This window comes from Nelumbo lutea, chromosome 4 (genome assembly GCF_056320005.1).
Source record: "Nelumbo lutea isolate HS-2025 chromosome 4, American lotus-T2T, whole genome shotgun sequence".
In the NCBI taxonomy this organism is placed as follows: Eukaryota; Viridiplantae; Streptophyta; class Magnoliopsida; order Proteales; family Nelumbonaceae; genus Nelumbo; species Nelumbo lutea.
The window spans coordinates 91,404,577-91,419,956 of record NC_142687.1 but is presented as its reverse complement, the minus strand read 5'-3'; the positions used below and the strand labels follow the sequence as shown (position 1 = coordinate 91,419,956).

Sequence of the window (15,380 nt, the reverse complement as noted above, 5' to 3'; positions counted from 1 at the left end):
AAGATGTACTCTATCCGGATTCTCCTTTCCTTGGCAGCAAATCTTGACTGGGATCTTCACCAATTGGACATCAAGAATGCCTTTTTGAATGGTGACTTGGAAGAGGAGGTGTACATGACCCATCCCCCAGGGTTCTGTGCCAAAGGCAGTGAACAAAAGGTGTGCAGGTTAAAAAAGTCCCTATATGGGTTGAAACAATCACCTCGGGCTTGGTTTAGTAAGTTCCATTTAGCAGTCCAACAGATGGGATTCAAACAATGCCAGTCAGATCATACCCTATTTGTAAAATGAGGTGAAGGTAAAATTGCAGCTCTTATTGTGTATGTAGATGACATAGTGATCACAGGAGATTGGGAGGCTGAAATCCAGAGACTAAAAAAATTCTTAGCCACTAAATTTGAGGTGAAGGATCTAGGCCCCTTACGATACTTTCTTGGAATTGAAGTTGCCCACTCTCACAAGGGCATCTTTATTTCCCAACGGAAGTATGTACTAGATCCACTAGAAGATACAGGCAAGTTGGGGGTAAAACCATCTGATTCACCTATTGAACCTAATCACCATCTGGGAGACAGTCAAGGAGAGTTTTTGAAAGATGTAAAGATGTTCCAGAGACTCGTGGGGAGACTTCTGTATTTGTCTATGACTAGGCCTGATATTGCCTATGCGGTGGGTGTCCTTTGTCAATTCATGCACAGCCCGAGGACAACTCACTTTGAGGCTACAGAGAGGATCTTGAGATATCTCAAGAAGTTTCCTAGAGCTGGTTTGTTGTTCCAGAAACACAGTCAATGACCGAAAGTCTACCAATGGTTATTGTGCCTTTGTAGGAGGAAACCTTGTCACATGGAGAAGCAAAAAACAAAGTGTGGTGGCTAGATCCAGTGATGAAGCAGAGTATAGAGCGATGGCTCATCGGGTTGCAGAAATCATGTGGATAAGAAGTCTGTTAGGTGAACTGGGTTTCGCAGTAAGCAATCCTATGTCACTCTACTGTGACAATAAAGCTGCCATCAATATTGCTGCTAATCCAGTTCTGCATGATTGGACGAAACACATTGAAGTGGACAAGCATTTTATCAGAGAGAAACTTGAAAGGGGAGAAGTGTGCACACCATATGTCAGCTCGGAAGAGCAACTTGCAGATATCTTCACCAAAGGTCTTCATCATGTGCGGCACAAAGATTTGTGACAAGTTGGGCTTGATTGACATCTATGCTCCAACTTGAGGGGGAGTGTTGGAATAATGTTAAAATAACTTAGTTGTAGATGTTAGGGCCTGTTTGGCTAATTAAAGTGGTTTTTTATTTCAATTTTTTATTTCTGTTATGTCTGTTATTGTATCAGGGGCACAAGGGTCTTTTCCCTTGTTATTTCTGTCGCCCTATATATAGTAAAATAAACACTGGCGCCGTCAGCACTATTACATTGCAAACCTTCTCTCTACTCCTCTCTTCTCTTCTCTTCTTCTTCTATTCTCTTCTCTCCTCTTCCACTTATCTCTGGCCGGCTACACTGTCAAGAAGAACTATTTGGTTATGGCATGGCTGTGTAATTCTATGCAGCCACATATCAGCCGAAGTTACTTGTGGGCAAAGACAACCAAAGAAATGGGATGTTGTGAAAGAAACCTATTCCCAACCCCTTAATGTTGCCAGAGCCTATGAACTGAAGTGTGAGGTGAACAGCCTTAAACAAGGAGAGAAGCCAGTTTCTGTCTACTTCTCTACCTTGAAATACTTGTGGCATGAGATTGACCATCTAGAGACCCTTGAGTGGGAGAGCCCCAAAGATGCATAGACTCACAGAAAGTAAGTTGAGACGAATAGGGTGTTTGAGTTTCTGGCTGGTTTGAATTAAGAATATGACATTGTGCGACAACAGATATTGACAAGAGATAGTGTGACCCTTTCTCAAGCATACTCCCTAGTGCATAGTGAAGAGACCAGGAGGAAAGTCATGATGCAGCCTCAGCTCTCTTTCCCAGCCTTGATAGCTATTAAACCGAAGTCAGGGGGTGATTCAAAAAGGGACCAGAAGAAGGAAGATAAACGGGATCTGGTATGTGAACATTGCAAGAAACCCAAGCACACAAAAGATACTTGTTGGAAGCTACATCCTCACTTGGTCCCAGCAAAACTAAGAAATAAGAAGGGTAATGCTCATGTGGCCGTGAACACTGATTCAACATCCTCATCAGGCACATCCCTAGAGACTTTAGCTGCTGTTTGGGCTGCCCTCATACAGTTGGAAAAGGAAGTTGGGTGTTCAGCTCAACCATCTCAATCACCATCAACACCTACCACATCTGCATTTGTACATTCAGGAACTCGAGCCTCATCTTACAATGCTTCAGCTCCAAGTAAAACTGACCACTGCTGGGTAATAGATTCAGGTGCATCCGACCATATGACTAGCTTGCCATCGTTGTTCACTTCTTATCACTTGTCCTCTGGCCGAGATAGAGTATCCATTGCTGATGGCTCTCTTGTTCCCATTTCGGGCAAGGGGGACATCAAGCTATCGGATACTATCTCTTTATCTTCTGTCTTGCATGTTCCTAAGCTTGATACTAACCTGCTTTCAGTTAGTAGTATTACCAAACACATGAACTGTTCAATAACCTTTTTCCCTGACCGATGTGTTTTTTAGGATTTGGAGACGAGGAAGGTGATTGGGACTGGCCGTGAGACGAACGAGATCTATTTGCTTGGAGAGAGTTCTTGTCGGGAGGAGTCAGTGGATAAGAATTCTTTTGTTTCCTAGTCTGTGAGTTCGGTTATGCATTGGCATAACCGATTAGGTCATTTGTCTTTCAAGTCTTTGAAGAGTATGTTTCCTGCTTTATTTGAGTCTGTTGAGTTATCAAAGTTGAGGTGTGAGAGTTGTGAGTTTGCCAAACATTGTAGAACCTCTTATTCTTTAAGTAATAAAAGGAGTAATTCCACTTTTGATATTGTGCATACTGATGTTTGGGGGCCATATCATATCTCTCCTATGGGTGGGTACAAATATTTTCTACTGTTTGTTGATGACCATACCCACTTTTCTTGGGTCTATCTTATGCGTTCTCGTGATGAGGTTCCTGCTTTGACCCAAAACTTCCATAAGATGATTCTCACTCAGTTTGGGGCCAAAATCAAAGTCCTTAGATCTGATAATGCAATGGAATACTTTGCTCAGCCATTGACCACCTACCTTCTTAGCCATGGAGTTATTCACCAGAGCACTTGCCCTTATACACCACAGCAGAACGGCATTGCCGAAAGGAAGAATAGGCATATCTTGGAGGTGGTTAGAAGCATTATGTTTACCTCCAATGTACCTATTCGCTTATGGGGTGATGCTATCCTCACGACAGTTTATCTCATTAGTCGAGTTCCTTTCCGGGTTCTTGATATGAGAACCCCTTTTTCCCTTCTATACCCAAACGAGGAGTTGTTCATTGTTCCTCTTAAAACCTTTGGTTGTACCTGTTTCGTTCAGCTTCTCGGGCCTCATCATTCCAAGTTTGAACCTAAGGCCTCCAAATGCATTTTCCTCGGTTATGCACAAACTCAAAAGGGTTATTGCTGCTATGATCCGGTTTCAGGGAAATGGTTTGTCTCCATGGATGTCACCTTCTTTGAGGAGACACCCTATTATCCTAGGGCTTCTCCTCAGGGGGAGAGCAGTGAGAGTGGAAGTGGGGCTGGTAGAAGTGGGGCTGTTCCTTTACCTATTCCACTGGGTAATGAAGATTGTAGTGGTGAGGGTGGTCAGAGGGAGTTGGAGTTGAGAGTCTATCACAGGCGATGCAGGCAGGTTGATCCTAGTCATCGACAGTCCCAACCAGCTCCAGTTCCTTCTACGGCTCCAGATCCAGAACCTACTGAGGCACCTCCCACTGTTGCCACTTCCCCTCTTGTGGATGACCTTGATCTTCCTATTGCCATTCGCAAAGGGAAACGACATTGCACCACTTCTACAACTCACAGCATCTCACAGTTCTTATCCTATGATCGTCTATCTCCATCTTACCGGTCCTATCTCAATTCCATTGCCGATGTCCCTATTCCCAGAACAGTGCAAGAAGCCTTATCAGTTCCAGAATGGAAAGATGCAATGCAAGTCGAAATGGATGCCCTGTTGAAGAATAATACTTGGGCAATGGTTGACCCACCAAAAGGAAAGAAACCGGTGGGATGCATATGTGTGTTCACTGTGAAGCATAATGTTGATGGCTCTATTGAAAGGTACAAAGCCCGGTTGGTTGCGAAGGGGTTCACTCAGATTTATGGTATAGACTACTTGGAGACCCTTGTCCCAGTAGCCAAGATGACCACCATCCGAGTTCTGTTATCCCTAGCAGCAAACCACTCTTGGCCCTTGTTTCAGATGGATGTTAAAAATGCCTTTCTGAATGGAGACTCACAGGAAGAGGTCTACATGCAGTTGCCTCCTAGATTCTATGATACAGAGACAGGTAAGAAGGTTTGCCGACTGAACAAGGCATTGTATGGTTTGAAGCTGTCACCTAGAGCCTGGTTTGATAGGTTTAGACTAGCCCTTGGAAAGTTTGGTTATGTACAGGCCCAATCAGATCATACACTATTCATCAAGAGGGTGGAGTCCTCTCTGACACTAGTTGCAGTATATGTTGATGATATTGTGGTGATAGGAAATGATAGCCATGAGATTGAGTCCCTCAAACAGCTCCTTCATCAAGAGTTTGAGGTGAAAGATCTTGGTGCACTACGGTACTTTTTGGGTATTGAGGTTGCTAGATCCAAACAGGGGATTTTTATCTCTCAGAGAAAATATGTTCTAGATCAGTTGGCGGAAACTGGAAAGTTGGGTGTTAAGCCGACTGATACACCCATCGAACAAAATCACAAGATTAGTGCAGAGGGCAGGGAGCCTCTTGAAGACAAAGTTATGTTCCAACGGTTGGTTGGAAAGCTCCTATATCTCTACCTCACTCGGCCAGATATTAGCTATGCAGTTAGTGTTGTTAGCCAGTACTTGCACTCCCCTAGAACTTCTCATCTTCTTGCGGCAGAGAGAATATTAGCATACTTGAAGAGATGCCCGGGTAGAGGTATACTGTTCAAGAACAATAATCACATGAGGGTGGAAGTCTATACCGGTGCCGATTGGGCTGGGAGTGTTGATGACAGAAGGCCTACCTCTGGATATTGTGCCCTTGTGGGAGGTAACCTTGTCTCTTGGAGGAGTAAGAAGTAGAGTGTTGTTTCTCGCTCCAGTGCTGAAGCGGAATACAGGTCAATGGCTAACGGAGTGGCTGAAATCTTATGGCTGAGGTCACTACTTGAAGAGTTGGGTATTGACTATGAAAAGCCCCTAATGCTGTATTGTGATAATCAAGCAGCTATTAATATAGCCCACAACCCAGTGCAGCATGGCAGAACTAAACATATCGAAGTTGATCGACATTTTGTGCGAGAGAGGGTCACATCACAAGAAGTGTCTACCGTACATCACATCTAATATGCAGCTTACGGATATCCTCACCAAGGCTGTTCCAAGGAAGAAGTTAGAGACATACCTATCCAAGTTGGGAATGATAGATATCTACTCCCAACTTGAGGGGGAGTGTAGAGAACACTGATGTGGGCCCCACTTCTGTGGTCCCCACTGTGTTCGTAGGACAGCATGTGTAGTTATTTGTTTCAGTTATAGTAGTGTCAGTTTGAGTCAGTTTGTTAATTCAGTAGTTATTTATTTCAGCTTTTATTTACTTTATTTATCATGTAAGTACTAAGGGCAGATGTGTCCTTTCTATTATGTACTGAACATAACCTATAAATAATAAGAGAGTGGCGGCGTCAGATCTGTTAGAATCTGTCCCTCCTTTCAACCCCTTGTGTTCTCCTGTTTTTCTTCTATTCTCTCTCCTTTTCTCTCACTTTTCTTTTGTTTTGTAAACCTAAAACCTATTCGGATTCAAGACTGATTATAGTCTTGATCTTCTACTAAGGTTATGCTACAATTCATGGATTTAGTTAAGCTACTAATAGATAAAAGGTTTGTGTTAAGTTTAGGGACATGAAGGACAAAGGATAAATAAAGGGTGTTAGAGGTCTTTATATCTCCTTTACCAGAGATAGGAGCAAGAGACCCATTAGCAAGAGATATTTTCTCTTTGCCAGAGAGATGGTATGAGCAGAAGAGATTAGACAGGCTAATCATATGGTCTGATGCACTGGAATCAATAATCCAAGGGATTTCATGTTTACCTGAAACTGAAGCATGATTTGTAGAAGCACGAATACCTGAGTGAGAAAATGCAGATGAAGATGATGTGTTGTTGTTGAAAGAGTGAGACGAAGAAACAATAGCTTCCAAGTGATTTAGTAGACTCCCATACTTTTCAAAATCCGCCTTCATTGCTGCCAACTGCTATATGGTTGATTTTTCTTCATTCTCCTTATTTCATCCTTCAGGTACTGTAGCAACATTAGCTATCTTAGGCTTTCCTACCTGACTGCCCTTCTTAGAGCTGTTGTTATTCTTAGGCCTATCAAGAAGAAGCTTCCAGCAAGTGTCCTTTGTATGCCTCGATTTCTTGCAATATTCACATATCTGCTCCTTTTTCTCAGTAGGACCCTTTGGCTTTATTCTCACATGTGCAAAGTATTCTGTAGGTGGACCCTGCAACTGAACCTGCCGCCTACTCTCCTCACTGCTTATCATAGCGTATGCCTGGGAAAGAGTAACCTCATCTCTGGCCAGGATATTTTGCCTAATGATGTCAAACTCAGGGTTGAGTCCAATGAGAAATTCAAACACCCTATTTCTCTCCACCAACTTCCTATACATTTCAGCATCATTCTTACTCTCCCATACAACTGTCTCCATAACATCAATTTCTTGCCATAGGGATTTCAGTATAGAGTAGTAGATTGCTACACTCTTCTCCCCCAGTCTTAGGTTCTTCACATCACTTTTCAACTTATAGACTCTGGCTAGATTCAACTTCTGTGAATAGGTCTCAGTAACACTGTCCCATATCTCCTTAGCCGAAAACATCCAGAGGTAATGTTGACTTATATGAGGTTGCATAGAATTGACCAACCATCCTATGATAGTATAGTTCTCTTGCATCCATCTCTCAAATTCAGGGTCTGTCTCTTCGGGTTTCACTTTACTACCTGTGAGATACCCGAGTTTTCCTCTACTACAGATATAAATTCTTATAGATTGTGCTCAAGCAAGATAATTTGTCCCATCTAGCTTGATTGTGATCACACCAGTCCAAACGGAATCTACCGAGCCAAGGCCGGAAACCGGCACTTGCTTGAACTCATTTCTGTATGGCTTCATTAATCAAACGAAAATCAAAGAACCAGAAATTTGATCTATATAAACTTACTTGAAGTCAAGCCAGAACCCAGATGCTTGAAAACTAGGGTGTTACTCCACCCAGCTGTTGGGGAGAAAGATAAAAGATGCAGCAACTCCTACCAGAGCTTCCCAATCTCTTCCAAACCTGAACCACCCTCCTTTAGGAGTCAAAAAGACACTCCCAAGCACAGAGCGCCACACCCAAAGCTTCTCCTTTACCTGTACCTTCGAAAATCTCTAATTGGCTAGGGTTTTGGGTAGCAATAGAACTACACCACTTCTTGGCAATATCCAACCAGATTTAAACTCTCCAAACCCTCTACCAACTAGGTTAGAGATCCTTTGAACTATAGAGAACCTATCTCTCCATACACTCTCTTAATCTAAGGGTGTATATGAAAAGAGGAAGAAGAAAAAAAGGAAGAAATAGACCTGCTTTGATACCAAGATGTAAATCAGTCCTCAAATATTAAGTGTAAATTTGAAGATTAGAGGGAAAAAAAAGGAAGAAGAGAAGTAAGAGCAGCAGTACAAGAGAAGAAGATGGCGAAAAGGGAAGGAAGAAGAAGAAGATTAGAATTATCTTCCCTTTCTCCTCTAATCCTTTTTATTAAGAATTAATGTTAGAGTAATGACAAGTATGCCCTTAAGTGGGCGGCCAGCTAGGCAGTGACATAAAGAGATTAAACAAAAAGAAATAACAAGCCCATGAAGAGAGGCCCATTAGCCAACAAGAAAAGAAAAGATATTACAAGAGAAGATACTGGGACCCATTCGGCCTAGTCTCTTTACACAAGTAGCACCCCATAAAGTTACTTTCCACCTCAGCTTAAAGTGTGCCTCAAGCATTTCGTTTGAATAAATTCCCAGGCATTGGGGGTGTTAGAATGCTCGAGTCAGGGGTATTTTTGTCATTTTGGTGTATCTTCTTGAAAGTGAAAGGTCTATTGTATCTGAGTTTAAGTTATGTTTTACACATTCTCTCTTCTAGTTTGGCCGAACACTCTTCTTCTCTCCTTCTTCTTTTTCTCTTTTCTTTCTTCTTTCTTCTTCTATACTTTGACCTAGAATCAATTAGGGTTTATTCACATGGTATCAGAGCCATAAAGTCTCGTGTTTTCTTGCTGCTGTCTTCTTCCTGGGTTCGCCGCCAGCTTCACAGTAGGTTTCATCATCCTATAGCTGACCTGATTGAAGACTCGATAAAGGGCTGAAAAGGAGTTGTCGTTTTGAGGGCCTGGAGGTGAGAATGCCTCTGGCCGGTACTGTGGTGGTCGTTGAAGTGGTATACTAGACCCTCTATTCAGTGTACGAAGAGGGCTGGACGTATACAGGTATGGACACTGCTGTCGTGTGTTCAGAAATGGACTACGAATGCTAATTTTTGTGCTTCAAAAGTTAGTTGTTGTGGTGCTGGGTGAAACTGATACACATATCAGTCATGTTCCTTTGTTTTCTTGCTCGCATGTGTGCTGAAAGAAGAGTAGTAGACTGCTGATGTCCACGACAGCAGTGGTGTGGTGATGGTTGTGTTGTGGTGGCTGACATATCTATGATTCTAAATGCTTAAAAGTGAACCCTAGACCTTGTGTGTAATCAGTTCTGCTGTATGAAGAACAAGTGTTTGATGAAATGACCAAGTAATTTCAGCGGTGGTGTGTTGATGGTAAATGGTTCTGCAGTGTGCAGTCCAAGTGTTTGATGTGTTGACTGAATGATTTCGGCTTTAGAGTGTAGTGTGTAATGTGCAGTTGAAGAAGGTGGAGTTGGTGGTATCATAAGTGAGATAAGTCTTGTGAAGAGTGTGAGGTTGTGGTGTATATTCAAAGGTGAAATAATTGAGATGGCTTCATCTGTAAATGGGAATGACAACAAAACCGGCATCATGCTTTCTCCAGATTGTCTAAGTGTTCAAATGACATCCATCAAGTTGAACGGTGAGAACTATGTACCATGGGCAAAATTTGTGGAGGTGTTCTTGAAGGCCAAAAGGAAAGTAAAACATATGAGGGAGGAGAAACCTCTCTCTGATTCCCCTGGGTTCAGTGATTGGGAACAAGATGATGCACAGATAATGACATGGCTTTGGAACAGCATGGAACCAAAGATTAGTGTGAACTTCATGTTCCTAGATACAACCAAAGAGATCTGGGGTCATGCTAAAAAGTTGTACTTTGGATAAGACAACACAATTAGGGTATATCAGTTATACCAAGAGTACTTCAATTTGAAGCAAGGAAGTCAAAGCTTAGAAGAGTATTATGCAAGTTTGAGGAACATCCGCAATGAGCTAAATGTGTATCACCCTCTAACATCAGATGTCCTGATCCAACAACAGCAACGTGAACAACTTGATGTGACTAGGTTTCTTGTGGGCTTGAAGGCTGAGTATGAGCCTGTCAAAGCACAAATATTGGGGGGATCAGCTCTCCCCTCACTTGAAGAAGTTTTTGCCCGTCTTAAGAGGACATCCATTGAGCCAATGGAACATTCTTCCTTCTCTGATAGATCTGGTTTGGTAGTGACTAAAGGGAGTGGCCGTGGAAGTAGAAGTGGTGGTGGCAACAGTGGCCCTCCAAGCAACCGTGGTGGACACATGTTTAACCGGGCTAGTGGCCGGACTGGAGGCCGAGAGTCAAGGGGAGGCCGTGGAAAAGGAAGGAGTAATGCTCAGAGAAAATGTAGACATTGTGGCTTAGAGGGGCACACAGTTAATTTCTGCTATGATTTGCGTGGTCCACCCAACACTTGGGCTAACCATGCTACATCTAAGAGTAGTAGCACAATTACTGAAAGCCAACAAACTGCCCCAACCCCCTCCACACCCACTTGTGCTTCCGGACAGGAAATCGTGAGTGTACCACGGGCAGTATATGAGCAGTTCCTTCAAACATCTCAGCAGAACACAGCTACACTTGCCCATTCAGGTATGACTTGCTTAGCTTCCAAAGCCTCACCCTGGATCATTGATTCCGGAGCCTCAGACCATATGTCTGGGACTCTTGATGTATTTTCTTCCCTTTCTCGCTCCTCCACATCTCAGATAGTTACACTTGCTAATGGTTCTACATCTCCTATTTGTGGTGTTGGTGATGTTGATCTCTCCTCCTTGTCTTTAGCATCTGTTTTATATGTTCCTAAGTTCCCTTTTAACCTTATGTTTGTTAGCAGATTAACCAAGTCCCTTAATTGTTCTGTAACCTTCTATCCTTCTTCTTGTGTGTTTCAGGGTCTCAAGACGGGGAAGAAGATTGGTGGAGGGTATGAAGCAGGTGGTTTGTATTACCTTGATGGTGGTGACTCCCCAGTGGCTTTTCAGTCATCTCTTACTCCTCTCCAATGGCACTGCAGACTTGGTCATCCCTCTCTCATGGCTTTGAAGCTGCTAGTTCCTTCCTTGAGTCATCTTTCATCATTAGATTGTGAGTCATGTCAGTTGGGAAAACATCATTGAGTTTCATTTAGTCCAAGAATTAATAGTCGTGCCTCAAGTCCTTTTGCTTTAGTTCATTCTGATGTATGGGGTCCAGTTAAAGTGGTGTCATACAATGGGTTTAAGTATTTTGTAATCTTTGTTGATGACTTTTCAAGGATGACATGTATCTATCTTATGAAAGACCGTAGTGAATTGTTCTCTATTTTTCAGAAATTTCATACTGAAATACACACTCAATTTGGTGTTCATATGAAAATACTTCGCTTCGATAATGCCAAAGAATACATCTCCTCACCATTTCAGCAATACCTAGAACATCATGAAATAATTCATCAAACTTCTTGTGCCTACACCCCGCAACAAATCGGTATAGCTGAATGGAAAAATAGACATCTTCTTGAAACTGCTCGGTCCTTGATGATCATTATGCATGTCCCAAAGCATTTTTGGAGTGATGCAGTTCTTACATCCTGTTTTCTGATAAATCGGATGCCCATGTCAATCCTTGGAAGTCAGTCCCCTTTCTCCGTGTTGTTTCCCACTTTGTCTCCATTTCCTCTCACCCCAAGAGTCTTTGGCTGTGTTTGTTTTGTTCAACACTTGGGGCCTGGAGTAGACAAGCTAGATGCTCGAGCTACGAAGTGTATTTTTTTTGGCTACTCGAGGACTCAGAAAGGGTATAAGTGTTATTACCCAAAATTTCATAAATCTTTTGTGTGCTCTGATGTCACCTTCTTTGAATCAGTTCCATTTTTCTCAGATGCCGGGGTCTCTTCTTCTCCCTCAGTGGTTCCTCTTCTTGTACCGGTTGTGGACCCTCTTCCCGTAGCTCCCATTCCTACTGCAGATGCACATCATATGCCCGTTACTATAGAGAGGCCGCCAATTAAGTGTATACCCGCAGAAGTGCTTCGGCCCCTCCTCCACTTCAGCACCTGTCGACAAATCCTGCTACTGCTCCTTCTCCCTCAGATCTTGATCTCCCTATTGCTTTGCGGAAAGGTAAACGTACTTGTACTTCTCATCCCATTTCAGACTATGTTTCCACTGCTCCCCTTTCTGCTTCTCATTGCAAGTTTATATCATTACCCTCATCGGTTCCCATTCCCAAGACTGTACAAGAAGCCCTTACGTCCCCAGGGTGGCAGCAAGCCATGGAAGAAGAACTCTCTGCTCTACAACATAATCACACGTGGGAACTCACCACCCTTCCTCCTGGTAAGCACACTTTTGGGTGTAAATGGGTCTATACAATGAAGCATCTTCCTGATGGCAGTGTGGAACGATTGAAGGCACAGTTAGTGGCCAAGGGCTATTCTCAGTTATATGGTGTGGACTATATGGAGACATTCTCTCCTGTGGCTAAAATTGGTTCAATTCGGGTGTTGATCTCATTAGCTGCTATGTATGATTGGCCTTTCGTACAGCTTGACATAAAAAATGCCTTCCTACATGGTGATCTTGTTGAGGAGGTGTATATGGAGCAACCACCAGGGTTTTTTGCTTTGGGGGAGGCTAGTAAGGTGTGCAGGTTCAAAAAGGCAATCTATGGACTGAAACAATCTCCACGTGCATGGTTTGGCAGGTTCATTGAAGTGGTGAAGGCCTTTGGGATGAAACAATGTCAGGTTGATCATTCTGTGTTGAGCTATAACTCAAAGGATGGGAAAATCTTGCTAGTCGTGTATGTGGATGATATTGTCATAACTGGAAGTGTAAGCAATGGAATTGACAGGCTGAAAAAATTCTTACAGGACCACTTCAATACGAAAGATTTGGGGAAGCTAAAGTATTTCCTAGGAATAGAGTTTACGAGGTCAAAACAGGGGATCAACCTATGTCAGAGAAAATATGTTCTTGATCTACTTGAAGAAACAGGGTTGTTAAGTGCTAAACTAGCAGAGACTCCTATGGAACTCAATGCCAAGTTAAGTGTGGATGCAGGTGAAGAGTTTGATGATCCTGGAAGATACAAAAGGTTGGTGGGAAATTTGAACTACTTGACCATTACCCGACCAGATATATCATTTGCTATGAGTGTGGTGAGTCAGTTTATGCAACATCCCCGGGTTCCTCATTGGGAAGTTGTTCTGAGAATCGTTAGCTACCTAAAGGTGCTCCATGTCGTGGTTTGTTATACCAAAAGGGAGGAACTCTTGAGATAGTAGGGTACACAGATGCCGACTGGGCTGGCTCTATATCAGACAAGAGATCAACCATAGGGTATTGTACCTTCCTGAGTGGCAATCTTGTAACTTAGAAGAGCAAGAAGCAAACAGTGGTGGCAAGAAGTAGTGCAGAAGCAGAGTACAGGGCTATGGCCCATACCACATGTGAACTAGTATGACTGAAGAACTTACTACAGGAGATGGGTTTCTCAATTGACAAACCCATGAAACTATACTGTGATAACCAAGCTGCTGTTCACATCTCATCCAATCCCGTCTTCCATGAAAGAACTAAGCATATGAGGTGGATTGTCACTTTGTGAGAGAGAAAGTGATAAGTGGGGTAATAACTACATCTCATGTGAGCTCAAGAAATCAGTGGGCCGATCTCTTCACAAAAGGATTGTCTCGGGGAAGAATAGATTACATTTGTAACAAGCTGGGACTATATGATATATACTCTCCAGCTTGAGGGGGAGTGTTAGAATGCTCGAGTCAGGGGTATTTTGGTCATTCTAGTGTATCTTCTTGAAAGTGAAAGGTCTATTGTATCTGAGTTTAAGTTATGTGTCACATCTTCTATGAGGGACAAAATTGTCTTTCTTGTAACTCTAAGTTTTATGAATAAAATTCAAGTGGGTCGGCTAGGAGAGTGATTTTTACACATTCTCTCTTCTAGTATGGCCGAACACTCTTCTTCTCTCCTTCTTCTTCTTCTTTCTCTTTTCTTTCTTATTTCTTCTTCTCTACTTTGACCTAGAATCAACTAGGGTTTATTCACAGGGGGAAACAAGAATTTGATGTTTCCCCCAATTCCTAATGCACATAAACCAAAGCATTTCTGTTTTTCAGTGTTTATTTGATAAGCGTTGAAACCAAACAGTGGTTTCATGCACAATATATGCCAACGCCTATGTGGTGCTGATGTGGTGGCATTTTTCCAATAAATGCCCATGAAACCAAACATAGCGAGGGGGATGACACCTTAAATGATGTTGGTAATGGGCTTGGCCCATACGGTTTACAACAGGAGCAGGGCCGTCCAAGATGAAGCCTTGTGACCATTTATGTGGTCACATGATCAGTAAAAAGAGTCGATCATTGCCAAAGCAGGGTAACACTCTTTCATTGTCCCAAGATAAAGCCTTGACGGCTAGTTCATAGAAATCAGCCGAATGGAAAGAAGTTTGGGTTTGGAAGCCAAGGCTGGTTTCTTATTGCACCAGCCCAAAGAAGCCAAACCCGAGGTATGTTCGAGATAAAGAAAAAGATGAAGTTTTTTATTCAGGTTGGATTAGTCTTGGTGAAGAGAGTTCAAAGGATGAAGAAACTATTGAGGAGACCAGTATATGAAGCATGGAAAGCAACTTCAGGTTTGGCTTTCTATGATGGTTGAAATCTATAGGACAACTTCGTTGTTCATCACTTTATTCTTAATATTAGTTTCTTGGCTTTCTATGATGGTTTGCAATATGATAATAATCTAGAAAGGTGTAATTATGTTTCTTTTGTCATTTCACAAAATATTAATGCATATTTCCATATATCTCACAATATTTCCCCAATGTCTATACTTTTTACAGTATTTCCATTCGACATTTCCGATATTTTGACATATGTTCTTTATTTGGGTGAGCGACATTTCAATTGACATCGACATCTTAAACCTTGGGAGAGATTTGCCTTCCTTTTGTAAGGTCAGAAGACCAACTAGCTGATTGCCTCACTAAAGGTGTTGACCATCTAAAGTTTGCTAAGAACCTTGCCAAGCTGGGAATGCTTGACATATATGCTCAGCTTGAGGGGGAGTGTTGAGAATGGTTAGACATGGGTGTTTTTGGTCTTTTTCTCCTTTCTTATATTCTCTTAGTATTGGGGCTCCCAGATAGAGGCCTTCTTGTAATTATTATTTTTCAAATTATAAACTTTTGAGGGTGTGAATAGTGAACAACACACACCTCTCGACACATTACTCTCTTCTTCCTTTCCTTCCTCTTCTTCTCTTCTCTTCTTTCTCTCTCTCTCTTGAAACCCTAGTTTCTGCAACTACTTTCTCCAGGCATGTTTGGTAAGGAAATGCAGGGCAAGGTGTGCAAGTTAAAGAAATCCTTTTATGGCATCAAGCAATCCCCACGAGCTTGGTTTGAGGAGATCAGCTAATGGAATTGTGGATGCTTTAGCTAATCAAGGGGTGAATAGAAATTGTTTGAACTGGGCTGAAACGTAATATGTAATTTACTTGGGAGAGGTAGCATCTTGTGCCTCTCAGAGAGATGCTTGTAAAGATTTTAGTTATTGGTTAATAAAATTTGGGCATAGTTGTAATTTGATGTACTATGGGCTGGTGGGATGGCCTATTAACATTCTTCTCTGAATTTTCTAAATATATTAATACAAATTTCTTTTCTGATAATAAAATTTGACTTATC

General features: G+C 42.2%; 1 protein-coding gene across 6 annotated transcripts in view; it reads left to right on the top strand.

Moving 5' to 3' along the window:
* Positions 1-15,380, top strand: part of LOC148861776 (hyperosmolality-gated Ca2+ permeable channel 1.7-like) — a 146,029-nt gene that overhangs the window by 53,488 nt on the left and 77,161 nt on the right. The gene's annotated exons all lie outside the window — the stretch shown is intronic.